Genomic DNA, 13,689 nt, shown 5'->3' with positions numbered 1-13,689 from the left:
AAATGAAACCAGAAAAAAGCATCAACATAGAAAAACCTCAAATATGATAACCATATAACGAGAGTTTAATATTTGTTCTGTATGTTGGACACATTTTGAGAGTTCCCAGAAACACAATTAATAAGTTAGTCCTATAAAAACTGCGCGTGCAAATCCCGGATACATTAACTAATGAGGTAAGTTACAAGAACATTCAGGAGTAGTGCCTAAAACATGATGCTATTCATGATAAAATCATGAGCTGTGGTGAAACCGTGATGCTCCGCCATTCTCGCAGGGATGCACCTGAAGCAGCACCTGTCATCAAGTTACACCTTCCACCAACTACCGGAGCCGCCCCGCCTTTGAGTGCGCGCACGCGCAACACCCTGTCAACGCCAGAGGGAGGGGGAGGCGGAGAAGGCCGGGGCGTGACGTGGGAAGAGACGCTCCGCTGCGGATGGGTAAACACCAACATACCGGTGTTGGGTGCTCTGCGTATCAGGCCTCTAGGCACGCGGCCGGGTCCTGCGCAGGTAGGCATTGGGCAGCGACGTGGTGGGTAAAGGGTCTGCTACTCTACCTGCTCCTCTTTCCTCGTGGGCTGTGTATGAGATCGTCGGCCGTTGGGAGGATAATGCATGTTGCCATGGAGACCGAGGTAACAGCGTACTTGAGACGTGGCCCAACGGCGGGCAGTAGGGGGCGCACGTTATGACACGCATGCACGTTGTTCTGTGACCCTCATTTGTACATGGGCACACGATTTCAGTGATCACATTTGTGGCGTCTGTATGTTTACAATGTACGACGTTTGCCGGTCTCGCGAGTAACCGTTTGGGTGATACTTTATAACTAGTATAGACTAGTAAAAACATAGTGCGGCTCAGACCTAGGTTCTTTCCCTTCTGGGACGTTTTGTTTTGTGTTTTAAATGTAAACATAATCGCTAAACGTATCAGAATGCAGTAGAAAACATGCATAGGCAATGCCTATGGGCTGGCTTAAAATTAATTATATGGTAATGTGAGCCATTGCAAGTAAAAAGTATGGAGAGGGACACATATTTGTGTGGAAGCAAATAATTGTATAATAATATTGGTGTAGGTTAAAGGGTCACATGATAGTCGCACTGTCAAGCCAGACCTAAATATCCTTATAGGTTAATCCTCCCATAAATATTTGCAAAACAGTAACTCATTTTGTTTTATTTGTAAAAAGCCTGTGTCTAGGAGGTGTTGCAACAAGTATTCTCTGTAGTATGATCTGTAAGGCTGTGCCTTTAAACCTCAACTCCCAGGTGAAATTCCAAAGCTTTGATTTTACACGAAAAGGATCGGAAAGGGTAGCTTAAAAGCATTGCATGTTTCCAAGCGGAATCCAGTCACGCTAGCACAGCGTCAGATATAGCAAGTTTAGAAGTATGTGTGACGATATCCGCACGCTGTGGAGATGCCGTGGTAAGCCCAATTTGGGTTGGTGACATGCGGCAGGCTGCACACACTATACTGAGCACCCTGTAACTTATTGGCATGAACCGTATCACAGCAACAGATTTTGTGGATCACACAATGAGATCCATCAATGCTGACGCAGGACTGTACGTCTTTTGTAAACATTGACGTTCATTTTGTATTTTCAGCAACTTGTTTTATTTAATACATCCGGAACTTTGAGAGATAAAGAAGTGGACCTTGTAAAGGTTCATGCACGCTGTGCTTGCTCAAACTGTGACACACATGGCATGGCAGATACTGAGAATGTCTTCCACTGGCATTTCTAGAAAAGGAAAATAGTCATTTTGCTTCAGCAGTCACTTTGTGGCCACACGTCTTCAGTGTCCTTCATGAGTCTGATCAAGGATGCATTTAGTCATAGCCTCTGGTGTTGGTTAGTCTGGGGGTCGTAGAGTAATACGCTGTATGTCTTATTTATTCTTCAGTTATCAAGGATCTAGATGCTTTTTGAGGTAAAGAAATTTTCAAAACCGAATCTGGTTGTATTCTATTCAGGGGTAATGTATATCACAGGGGTAATGTATATCTCAGGCCTCATTCCAGTAAAGCAGGCATCCTAGCTTTCCAGAGATGGAGACATAGACTAGGTGATCAGTGATGATAGGTAATTGCTTACCGTAATATAACAGTAGTGCGTACCGAAAAGGCAAGCCTTCTTACCGTCTCCTTCTCAGCTTGAGTATGAGCCTTCTCTGGTTACTTTAAACTCCCTCTTGCCAATGCATTGCTGAGTCTAGATGATTCAGGACTTGGTTCATGTTGAATCAGGGAGCCAGCAGTCCCACCGTGCTAGCATTCAGTTTGCGTTGAGGGATTGAAGTATGCACATAAATGAAAGATTTGGTAGCATCTAATTCTGGTTGACACTGATCTTAATATAAGCACACCAGCCTTCTTCATGAGGCGTCTCAGCAGAGTACTGAATGATACAAAGTTTTGGATGTAACTGGCAAAATAGCTGATCCTGCCTAAGAGAGAGGAGATAAGAGGCATAAACTGGTGTAGGTTTCAACGCAAGTGCTTCTACCTTGCTAGGGTCTGGTAACAAACGTTAGTGGAAGGAGGTGCGTCTATCAAAATTTAGCAAAGACTTGGAGGGTACTTATTTCTACTTGTTTAGGGTGAGATGTTACTAGACAAAGGCATACATAGTTTGAGGGTCTTGTAATGCTGATGTTGAACATTCTGAACACTTGAATGTTGTCACTCTACTTAAGGCAGTTTGGGGTTCAGTAAATTATGTCATATTTTTTTCCTAAAGCCTTATATTTAAGAAAAACTCAAGATTTGTATCTGTGCAACCCGAAAGGAGTGAGAAATATTGTGAAGTAGTGTACTGATTCCCCGTGCTCCATTTGAGGCTACACCTTGTTGAATTCAGGTTTGAAAAATACTCAATAAAAAATTACGGAATTAAAAAAGAAAAAAACTCAAGTTCTATTTAGCTGATGTGTCCCATCACGAATGCAAAAGATCTTGCTCTATCTCTGAATGATGAGATTGGACTCTTTCATGTCACCAGAGAATATGATCTGCTTGCAGACTCTCATGCACTGGAATGATCAGGGAAATCCATAGGGTGGAACTGTATACCTGCTCAGTGACTTCCTCGTATGTGCTTTGCCTGGTGATCTACATTGCCCACCCTGGGCCTATCCTGCACTTTTCGTTCACTAAACTAGTGCTTGCGGAGGTACTCCATATTTTGAGCCACACACTAAAATGGGAACACTTTGTGGACATCAAAGCAATACTGAGTGACACTTAGATGTGTAAATCATTGGTGGCCATTTCTAGTTCCAGTGAACTGGGTTCATTTTCCTGCTTCAGATGGGTGTATGTGTGTAACTGACAGGCTACATATCTCCATTACAGTAAAATGGCTTACAATGTTTATGTGCCTACCGCAAGATCTAATTTGTCTTGCAAGGTGCATATTTAAATCCACGCAGAACAGCACTGGGTCAGTGGTTCTACTGCACACTTCTACTTGTTATCTGCAGCTGGCAAATTTGTTCTTAGCAAGATAGCTCAGAGGTTTAGCATAAACATATCTGTGTACATCCTTTAGAAAATAGATTTGAATTCTAGTAGGACTCACTGGACCATTTACTTTTCTGTGGTCAACAAAATTAATGCATTTAAATCTGGTAATGCTTATTCATGACTCTTAAATTGGTAATTAGAACTCGGGCAGAGAGAATACTAATTTGCCAAATTTGGTCTGAAATTCGTGGTCTCTTATTAAAGAAGGACAAAAGAGGACTATAAACCCAGGAAGGGACCCGTGTGCAATCCTGTCCCCTCTCACCCACAATGTGGACATCTGTTCACATTCCTTTTACCACCTATCAACACAAGCAGTGCTAAAGAGAGTAGGTCTGGTGTGTTTTAGGTATATCATGTCTTTGTTATATGGGCTATATATTGTGTGATGTATTTGGATGCATAAACATAAAGCACATATGCAGAGCATCCCGGTTCACATGGAGATTATCTATCTATCTATCTGTCTGTCTTTCTGTCTGTCTGTCTGTCTGTCTGTCTATCTATCTCCACTGTGAATTTATGATGTAGCTTCACTTTTTATTGCAAAGGCATTTCTATGATTTGCCCATAACTATTGATTCCCATGCACAGATCTACACCAAATTTGGCAGTCACATAGCACAGTAAGCTAAAGTCTATGGGACACATTTTTGGAGCATAGAAAGTCTGTTTGGCTTGAATTCCTTGTGACGCTGGAGGGTGAGGAGAGAGACATCCTGGGAGAAGCCTACAGGATGGCCACGGAAGTGGATGGTTTGTTTGGCCCAAGCTTGAGTATATCCTGCGGTCTGGCATTGGGGCCCGCGGATCGGCTGACCCAGTGCACCCTATCCAGCCGTAGGTCTGCAAACTCCTCCCATTCCAAGATAGAGCAAAATAATGCCTGGGTATATTCTTGGATGTCTGAGCCCACTGGGACCCCGTTACGATGAATACTGTTGCGTCGAGATCTATTCTCAAGGTCCTCCACCTGTACTCAGGATTCATCTTGTTGCTTATGGAGACTGGTGATCTCCTGGCACAGCAGCTCCACCTCGTTGCATCTTGCCATTTCATTGACCTCTAATGTAGAAACCCTCTCTTCAACTGAGGACAGGTCGTGACAATGCTCACGCATGTCTTGAGAGAGGTCATTCTGAGGTTTTGGATGTCAGTTTTCAATGAGTCAGAAAGGGAGGCCAGGAAAGCCCGGTACACCAGTGCTTGGTCTGAGTCGGTGGACTCTTCAGGCTCAGGGTGCGAGGGGCGATGGGAGGCTGAGGTTGGTTCCTTGGTGGCGGCTGGCGTAGAGCGATTGAGCATATACTGCACCGATTGTTCGCTTATTGTTTTGATGCTGCCATGCTGGAGATATCGTGCTTATGCTGGGGCCCTCTTCTGCAATGTTCCCTCACAAGCAGCCAGAGTATATGATCCACTGTAGTGTTGGGGTTCGAAGGAATGCCGAGGTGTCCTGGACCGGGTCAGGAGCTCTGCGTAGGTTGTTTGAGGTTTATGGGGCTGGAAATGCCTATTCCGCGCAGCACCACAGCAGCTTGTGGCCTTCATGCCTCAACGTTCATGTTTCTCATCACCCTTCTGTCAGTACCTCTGGACCGAGCAGCCTCTCCTGATGGCAGGTATGCACTGGGGGCAATGTGCACTTCCTGGTCCTCCAGGCACACCACGAGCAATCAGCAAGCGCTTTACTAGCATGCCTCCACGACCACCAGGGGAGAAGCAGGCGTGTTGGTGGGGACCACAGAAGGCCTCTCCTGACCCCGTACAATATGCAGATAGGAAGCTTGTGCCAGGGTGCAGGGTGCAACGTAGAGGCTATCTAGCAGCTTGGGCTCCCCGGGTACTGGACAAAGGTTGTCAGGCCGCTGATCACCGCCAGCAGGTTGTCGATGTTGTAGGGTAAGAGCGGGCGCTGAGATAGGTTCACAGTTCCTCTGGAGCGCTGGTTGATGGGTTCCTGAGCTGCGGCAGGGACCCCCTCCGTGAATGGGGTATGGGCGTCAGTTAGAGCACATGTAACAGGGCCCCCAGAAGACTTACTTATGCGGCGCTCCCAGCCAACCCTCCAGTTTCAGGTGTTCACGTGGTGCCCCACCCTGGGCTCCACGGCAGCCAGAACATGTTTTGCTAGAGCTGAGTAGATCCCCTGCCGTCCCAGGCACATTCTACAGTCCAGACAGGGAAGGCTGGCTGCTTATAGACTCCACAATAATTCCAAGTTAAGGATATATTATAGACAAGAGTCTGTACTATAATAAACAAAGTGCCCAGCCGGACACTGATTTAATTATTAAAGGGAATAACACTTATAAGACAAAATTTGTACAATGGGATACAGTCCTGTATCCTATACATACAACATTTAAGAAAAAAGACAGATTTTAAACCATAAAGACAAAAAATCAACAGGCAATTATATATAGAGCCGCTAGTTAAAAGGATAACAATTTGTCTAGCTAAGCACATGTAGATAACACAATTTTTGTCACATTGGAAACTGATGTGTCACTACACTGACAGTCGACGGCGTTTCGATCCTATACCCTATGAAGGATCATCATCAGGACTACAGATAACATTGCCTTAATCATAAGCCTAGTTGGCCAATTGAAGCACGGGGACAGGGGTGGACCATGTAGTAATTCAGCAATTATTGGTCCATGGACTGTATCCCACTGTACAAATTTTGTCTTATAAGTGTTATCCCCTTTAATAATTAAATCAGTGTCCGGCTGGGCACTTTGTTTATTATAGTACAGACTCTTGTCTATAATATATCCTTAACTTGGAATTATTGTGCTTAATCAAGGACCCTTGTTACTTGATAAAATTGCTACCCTGGTCCTTGACTATTTATAGGGTACCCCTTGTTCTGTTTAAACTGCTTATAGACTCCAGGCACTGCTGATCTTTGCGGATGGCGACCTGTGTGGCTGAGGAGTGAGAAGTCACGACCTACTCCGCCGTTAAACTCATATTGCAAAACCTCAGAAAGAAATTCCGAAAAAGATCACAGATAATTCTCAAGGCCATATGAAAATATAAGCATTACATTTTTGGTAAAAATGACAAAGTATTGAATGGGATTAGAAAAAAAATACTTATGAAAGAATTTTAATTTTATCAGCCAATTACGGATCGGAAACTGTGACCACCAGAACATTAGAAGTTTTCGAGACATGAGGTAATAAGTCAAGTGCCTTTGGCACTAAAACTGTTAATGTCTATTCTGATATTTAAAATTGAGAACATTAAAGAATCATCAAGGAAAAAGGAGAGACTGTCCTTGTTTAGGGTTACATTCCATAGATGCATAACTAGAAGAAGTAACTCTGGTGAGCATTAAAGCATTTGTGTTTATGACAATTATCCTGAGAATTAAAGCATTTCGTTTTTTAGTTACCTGCCACTTAATGTTTTTTCCAGAGCTTTAGAAAATGTGAAATGTTTAACCAATGCTGCATTAAGAATTGTTCAATCTTACTCTTGACCTGTGCAACGATAGTCTTGATATGTATTAAATGTACATTGACATGCATTGACATTCCTGCATTTCAGTGCCATTTGTGTCGCTGTATGGATGGATGTTAATCCCCAAGTTTGTGTAAACTTTGCCTTTCGGGAGTTCATTGTATTCATGTACCAAGTGATTTCTGCCATTGTACAAGGAACGAGTAGCTTGTTTATTTGGTATTCGCCAGATCAGGGTGTGAATCTATTCCTATTCATGCACTCTTTGATTCTAATGCACATGATACAATTGATGCTAAAATAAAACACAATGACGCTGATTTTATATATATATATATATATATATATATATATATATATATATATATGTATATGTTCCACAAGTTGCCTTTCTTCAGAAAGCACTCACAGCAAGAGTTTTCAAAGCGCAGGGACACCTTTAAATGAAAGACAAATGCAATCTTCTTGCATGCCTCGCCTGACGCGTTTCAGAGATAGACTCTTTCCTCAGAGGCCGCATGCTCTGCAGTGATTGTTTCAAAACTTCACCAACTGATTATCCCCTCGTTAAGTATCACGCCCATCCGGGCATTTGAGGAGTTGGAGTGCAAATTAAACCCATGTCGGTCAGAAACAAAGGACACTTGTATATTTATAAGCAGCATACCTTCTTTATTCAGTCAAATGTTCATTCATTAAAAGTGCCCCCATAAGTAAAGCACATCTTGCTGTTCCAAGGTAGCACAAAATCATCTCGCACCACAGGACTTGCCATGAATCCTGCAAAGGTGCAATCCCCGGCCTGGCTGGGCCGTACACATTAAGTTCCACAAGTTGCCTTTCTTCGGAAAACACTCACAGCAAGAGTTTTCAAAGCGCAGGGACACCTTTAAATGAAAGACAAATGCAATCTTCTCGCATGCCTCGCCTGACGCGTTTCAGAGATAGACTCTTTCCTCAGAGGCCCCATGCTCTGCAGTGATTGTTTAAAAACTTCACCAACTGATTATCCCCTCTTTAAGTATCACGCCCATCCGGGCATTTGAAATGTTGCATCACGGGAGTTGGAGTGCAAATTAAACCCATGTGGGTCAGAAACAAAGGACACTTGTATATTTATAAGCAGCATACCTTCTTTATTCAGTCAAATGTTCATCCATTAAAAGTGCCCCCATAAGTAAAGCACATCTTGCTGTGTCAAGGTAGCGCAAAATCATCTCGCGCCACAGGACTTGCCATGAATCCTGCAAAGGTGCAATCCCCGGTCTGGCTGGGCCGTACACATTAAGTTCCACAAGTTGCCTTTCTTCGGAAAGCACTCACAGCAAGAGTTTTCAAAGCGCAGGGACACCTTTAAATGAAAGACAAATGCAATCTTCTCGCATGCCTAGCCTGACGCGTTTCAGAGATAGACTCTTTCCTCAGAGGCCGCATGCTCTGCAGTGATTGTTCTGAAGAAAGGCAACTTGTGGAACTTAATAAATAAATAAATATATATATATATGTATATATATCAAAACAAAACCCTTTCAGGCATAGAGTGACGCATACATTATGCAAAAAAGAAGGAAAGAACTCTGGGTAGGTCTCAGTTTAGGTGGAAAGCAGGTCCTGTTAGAGCACTCTCAACACCAGCGACACTCTAGATCTGCTCACCTCAAATGTCTGTTTTTCTATCAAAGTTTTTAAGCATAGGATTAGCACAGTGCTATCCACGTCGAGATAGAAAATGACAGTCTTTTGCCATCTAAACAGCAAAGTCTTTAAGCATAGGACTAGTACAGTGCAGTCCTTGCCGAGCTGTAAAATAACAAAAGCCATTTATCACTCCAGGAACAATGTTACAGCTTTGAATTGGTAAAATACCAATTCAAGCCAACCTGAAATGAGTAAAAGCAACCCCTGACAAAGTGTTTCGCTCTAATTAGAGCTCTTCAGAGAGGTATAGCTTTGTCCAGACACAAGGGAGCACCCAGTATTAAGTCAAAACAAAACCCTTTCTAGACATTTGAGGTGAGCAGATCTAGAGTGTCGCTGGTGTTGAGAGTGCTCTAACAGGAGCTGCTTTCCACCTAAACTGAGACCTACCCAGAGTTCTCTCCTTCTTTTTTGCAAAATGTATGCGTCACTCTATGCCTGAAAGGGTTTTGTTTTGACTTAATACTGGGTGCTCCCTTGTGTCTGTACAAAGCTATACCTCTCTGAAGAGCTCTAATTAGAGCGAAACACTGTGTCAGGGGTTGCTTTTACTCATTTCAGGTTGGCCTGAATTGGTATTTTACCAATTCAAAGCTGTAATATTGTGCCTGCAGTGATAAATGGATTTTGTTATTTTACAGCTCGGCAAGGACTGCACTGTAATAGTCCTATGCTTAAAGACTTTGCTGTTTAAATGCAAAAGACTTTGTCATTTTCTATCTCGGCGTGGATAGCACTGTGCTAATCCCATGCTTAAAAACTTTGATAGAAAAACAGACATTTGAGGTGAGCAGATCTAGAGTGTCGCTGGTGTTGAGAGTGCTCTAAAAGGAGCTGCTTTCCACCTAAACTGAGACCTACCCAGAGTTCTCTCCTTCTTTTTTGTGTATATATATATATATATAACACACAGCATTTTTTCATTTTACTTTTATAAATAAGCTAATGTAGGCAATCTTTCTGTAGTGTTATGTATCAACCGATAGTATAGGTTCATAATCCAATTTACATTTGTATATTTTGCAAAGCAAAGAAAAAAGGGAAATAAAATAAAAATAAAAAGGAATGAAGAAAAAGACAAATACCTGGTATACTATTGTATACCAGGAGAAGCCTCATCTATGAATTGTGAGAATATTACAAATCGTGCTATGCTACGAACATATTACAAGTAAAGATAGGTAATAGCCATTTTAATAATGGTATTGCCATAGGGGGCTTTCACGCATGTCATTAGGCATCTCATCTATAGGCCTTCAAAGTTATATGACTATCCTTTAGCATCTTTGCAGTTAAATCATCATACCTACGAACATGACTGAGAGTCATGAGTGGGACCTTAATTTACAACTATCATGAAGCTACTCATTATCGATTCAGTGGCCACTGTGTTCGGTAGGTCTGAGAGAGTTTTATCATATTCAGAACGTCTAAGATCAGAAATATCGGAGTAAACAAATTTGTCTGAAATTATTGTTTGTCTTAAATATTTGTTCATGTTAGCAGTTGCATTGGCCTAAAAGGTTTAGTCATGTTGCAATTTTCCAGAACAATGGAGCCCACCTCTATTTACAAAGCCAACAATTCTCACTCTAACTCAAACCACAGCTTTGTAATTTATATGATGTCTAAGAACAGTTGTGCAATTAATTGCAACACCTGCTGTGAATAGCTCTATTACAGAGAATAAGCCAGCTATGTCGGGTGCTGATTGCTAATACATCTGTAGCAACAAATATTCCTCAGAAATTGAGTGTAACGGACACCATTTTCTCTTTGCAAAATGGACTTCAAGACACTTCTAATTCATGTTATGTTATGTCATGTTAAGGGCTTTTGTATAGCGCGTGACTCACCCAGGGGCATCTCAGCGCTCACCAGAGGGGTACAGAGATCGGAAAACAAGAACAGAGTGTACTTATGCTGACTCTCTCAAAACAGCCAAGTATTTAGTTGTTCCCTAAAGGACAGATAGGTGTTGGATTTTCACAGTGTAGCTGGAAGTGAATTCCAGTATTTGGGGGCTATGAACGAAAATGCTCTACCCCCTGTGCGAGTTAGCCGTATACGGGGAATATTTTGGAGTGCTAAAGCATTAGATCTTAGATTACATTTGCTCAAATGTTTGGAGAATTTGTTTTGGAGATAAGATGGTCCTTCTCCTCTAATAGCTTTGAAGGAAAGGAAGCATATTTTGAACAAAGACCGTTTTTGTATTGGCAGCCAATGTAGGTGTCTAAGCAAAGGGAGGGATGGAGTTCCAGGAGGGCAGTTCAAGACCATTCTGGCCGCGGTGTTCTGTATCACCTGCAACTTTGCCAGAGTGGTGACTCCTACCTCAGCCAACAAGGCGTTGCCATAGTCTAGCCTACTCTCTACCATTGCCTGTACTACAGTTCTGCGATGCTCCAGCGGTAGGTAAGGAATAATCCTACGCAGTAGACGCAGGTTATAGTAGCATGATCCTGCGATGTTTTTCACATTGTCCTTCATATTAAGCTTTACGTCCAATTGGATTCCCAAGCTTTTTACTGAGGCTGATGGCTTTAGTGCCTCACCCAATTGGGGGGGCCACCAGTCCGAAGTCTAAAGGTGAGCAGACTTCCCCAAGAGCATTAGCTCTGTTTTTCCTGGGTTGAGTTGTAAACACTGCACCCTCATCATCCAATTTACGATCGCCAGCATACCGCTCATGAAACGTTGTTTCTCATCAGAGATGTTGTTACCTATTGGGAACAGTAGCTGCGTATCGTCTGCATACGAAATAATCTCGAAGCCGAAAGATTGAATTGACTTAGCCAGAGGGGCCAGGTATATATTAAAGAGGGTAGGGCTGAGACAAGTGCCCTGTGGCACCCCTTTGTCCAGTAGAAATCTATTTTTTGAGACATGTGGTCCAAGTGAAGTAGTTTGCCATCTGTCTCTTAAGAAATTTCTTAGCCACTGCCCAGCTGAACCCCCGATGCCACACTCACTTAGTCTCTCTGCTAGCCGCCGATGAGATATCGTGTCAAAAGCCGCTGAGAGATCTAAGAGGATCAGGATCGAGGAGCCTCCGGCATCGAGGGTACGTCTCAACGAGTCAGTGACCGCCAGCGTTGCTGTTTCTGTGCTGAACCCAGGTCGGAAACCCGACTGGGAGGGGTCAAGTAGGTCATTAGCTTCAAGATACTGACTAAGTTGGGTATTTACTTTGGATTCTAGCATTTTCCCCAGTAGGGGTAATAGGGATATAGGTCTATAGTTACTTAACTCCTGTGGGTCTGCAGATGGCTTTTTTAGGATAGGTCGCACAGAGGCCTTCATCTGACATCAGCCATCAAATTCCAGTAATTCTGACATTATGCAAATCACAATAATTGGTATCTTTTCCACAGCATATTGTAAACATAAATCAGCCCTCTAATGCACTCCCGAACTTCCATCTTGCAATGGCAACGGGTCTAGGGGGAAATCAACAGATCTCAAAATACCAATCATTTGTTGGATTCAAGTCTAAAATCTATTGACTCTAGCTCCGTTGTAGCGCCATCTGAATCACAACTAAAGGGCATTTAGCTACGCAAAATGTAAAAAATGAAGTTAATAATTTTGGAAACAATTAAGCTAATACAATACATTTTTCTGCTAATTATGATTTTATAGGGAACTGCGATGTCCAGAGCAGGGGAAATTTACTTCTCTTTTCTTCCCATCCGAACGTAGCTTATATGAATACAGTCTGCATAAACAGGGTATGATTTGCCCCGTGCCGAGCTGATGAAAAGGGCGAAGTTACCTGATTTGATCATAAGGCTGTAGTCTTAGTTTTTAATCAACGAAACATCTTTGACGATTGGGGTATTCTCATAAAAACTATTCAGAAATCCTATTCTATGCCATTAATGCCAAAGCCAACCACAAAAGCTATAGTAGTAGATGTTGAGCTCACTGTTAAGCCTTGCTTAAAAACATCAAAGAGGGCTGATGGTGACTTGAATACACTAAATAAATGGCTATCTATAATGTTGCAGAAAGGAGACCATCCATCCTACTTGCTGAAACAGGAGCAGGAAAAGAAAACTGGATGTGGCTCTCCCAAATACTCAATCAATCTGGCAATCCAGCCTTAGAAAACAAAGGTGAAAACACTGCTCCTAATTCAGGTGTAAATAAAAACAAAAATTAAGTGCTCCTCTTTCCATCAAGCTATATCCACCCTTGTTCTGTCCTTTTGAGATCATGGAATGTCACAGGTTTTTTAAGCTCGGATAGTTATACTTTCATTCAAAACTATGTAAGCTCTCACCACATATTCTGTTGCCAAGAAACACGGTTATTTCATGCTTCAGCAATATCCCTAGGAAAAAGAAGAAGGACTTCTGCGGGGGTTTGGCTTTATACATCTCAGTACACTTGATGTAACTAAAGAAATCTTTACACATTCTCCACATATTCAGGCAATTAGAATTACAAGAAATTCAACTTATTCTCTCAGTAGAATAATAGTAGTGAATGTGTATTTATATACCTGTAATAAAAAGAACAAAGTACCCAATGATAGCATTATTACTCTATTAGAAGATCTAAAATGCAAGTAAAGAATTAATAATAACTGGTGATTTCAATCTGAATCTGAATCTTTTACATTCAGAGCAATCTGAGGAAATCTTTGAGAACCATGACTTAACATGGGATTCCCCTGAACTGGTTTTATCATCTACCAAGACACTTCTATAGGGTACTCATTTCCAGCAACCACTACATAGTCTAGGTCCGAAAATTCTACCAGCTGATCATCCAGCTAGGAAAACAAGAATTAATAAAAACTCAGTCACAAACTTGGACTGCACTTTTGTATCCATATCTTTTTTTTCCATGCTGTTGAGACCTTTCCAATTGTAGAGCGGTATGAGAGTGACCACTTTCTGCAAAAAGCTCCTATTAAATTAAATTGAGAATAACACACTCATCCCAAATTCCTGGTCACTGTGTG

General features: G+C 42.1%; 1 protein-coding gene across 2 annotated transcripts in view; it reads left to right on the top strand.

Moving 5' to 3' along the window:
• Window positions 1-382: 382 nt before the first annotated feature.
• ARMC2 (armadillo repeat containing 2) overlaps window positions 383-13,689 on the top strand; it is a 397,692-nt gene continuing 384,385 nt past the window's right edge. For both annotated transcript variants that reach the window (XM_078646857.1, XM_078646858.1), the window contains exon 1: window positions 383-515. The gene's annotated coding sequence lies outside the window, so the exon portion shown is untranslated. The remainder of the gene's footprint in view (window positions 516-13,689) is intronic.

Source organism: Lissotriton helveticus, chromosome 6 (genome assembly GCF_964261635.1).
Source record: "Lissotriton helveticus chromosome 6, aLisHel1.1, whole genome shotgun sequence".
Lineage (NCBI taxonomy): Eukaryota > Metazoa > Chordata > Amphibia > Caudata > Salamandridae > Lissotriton > Lissotriton helveticus.
This window is presented reverse-complemented; position numbering and strand designations above follow the sequence as displayed.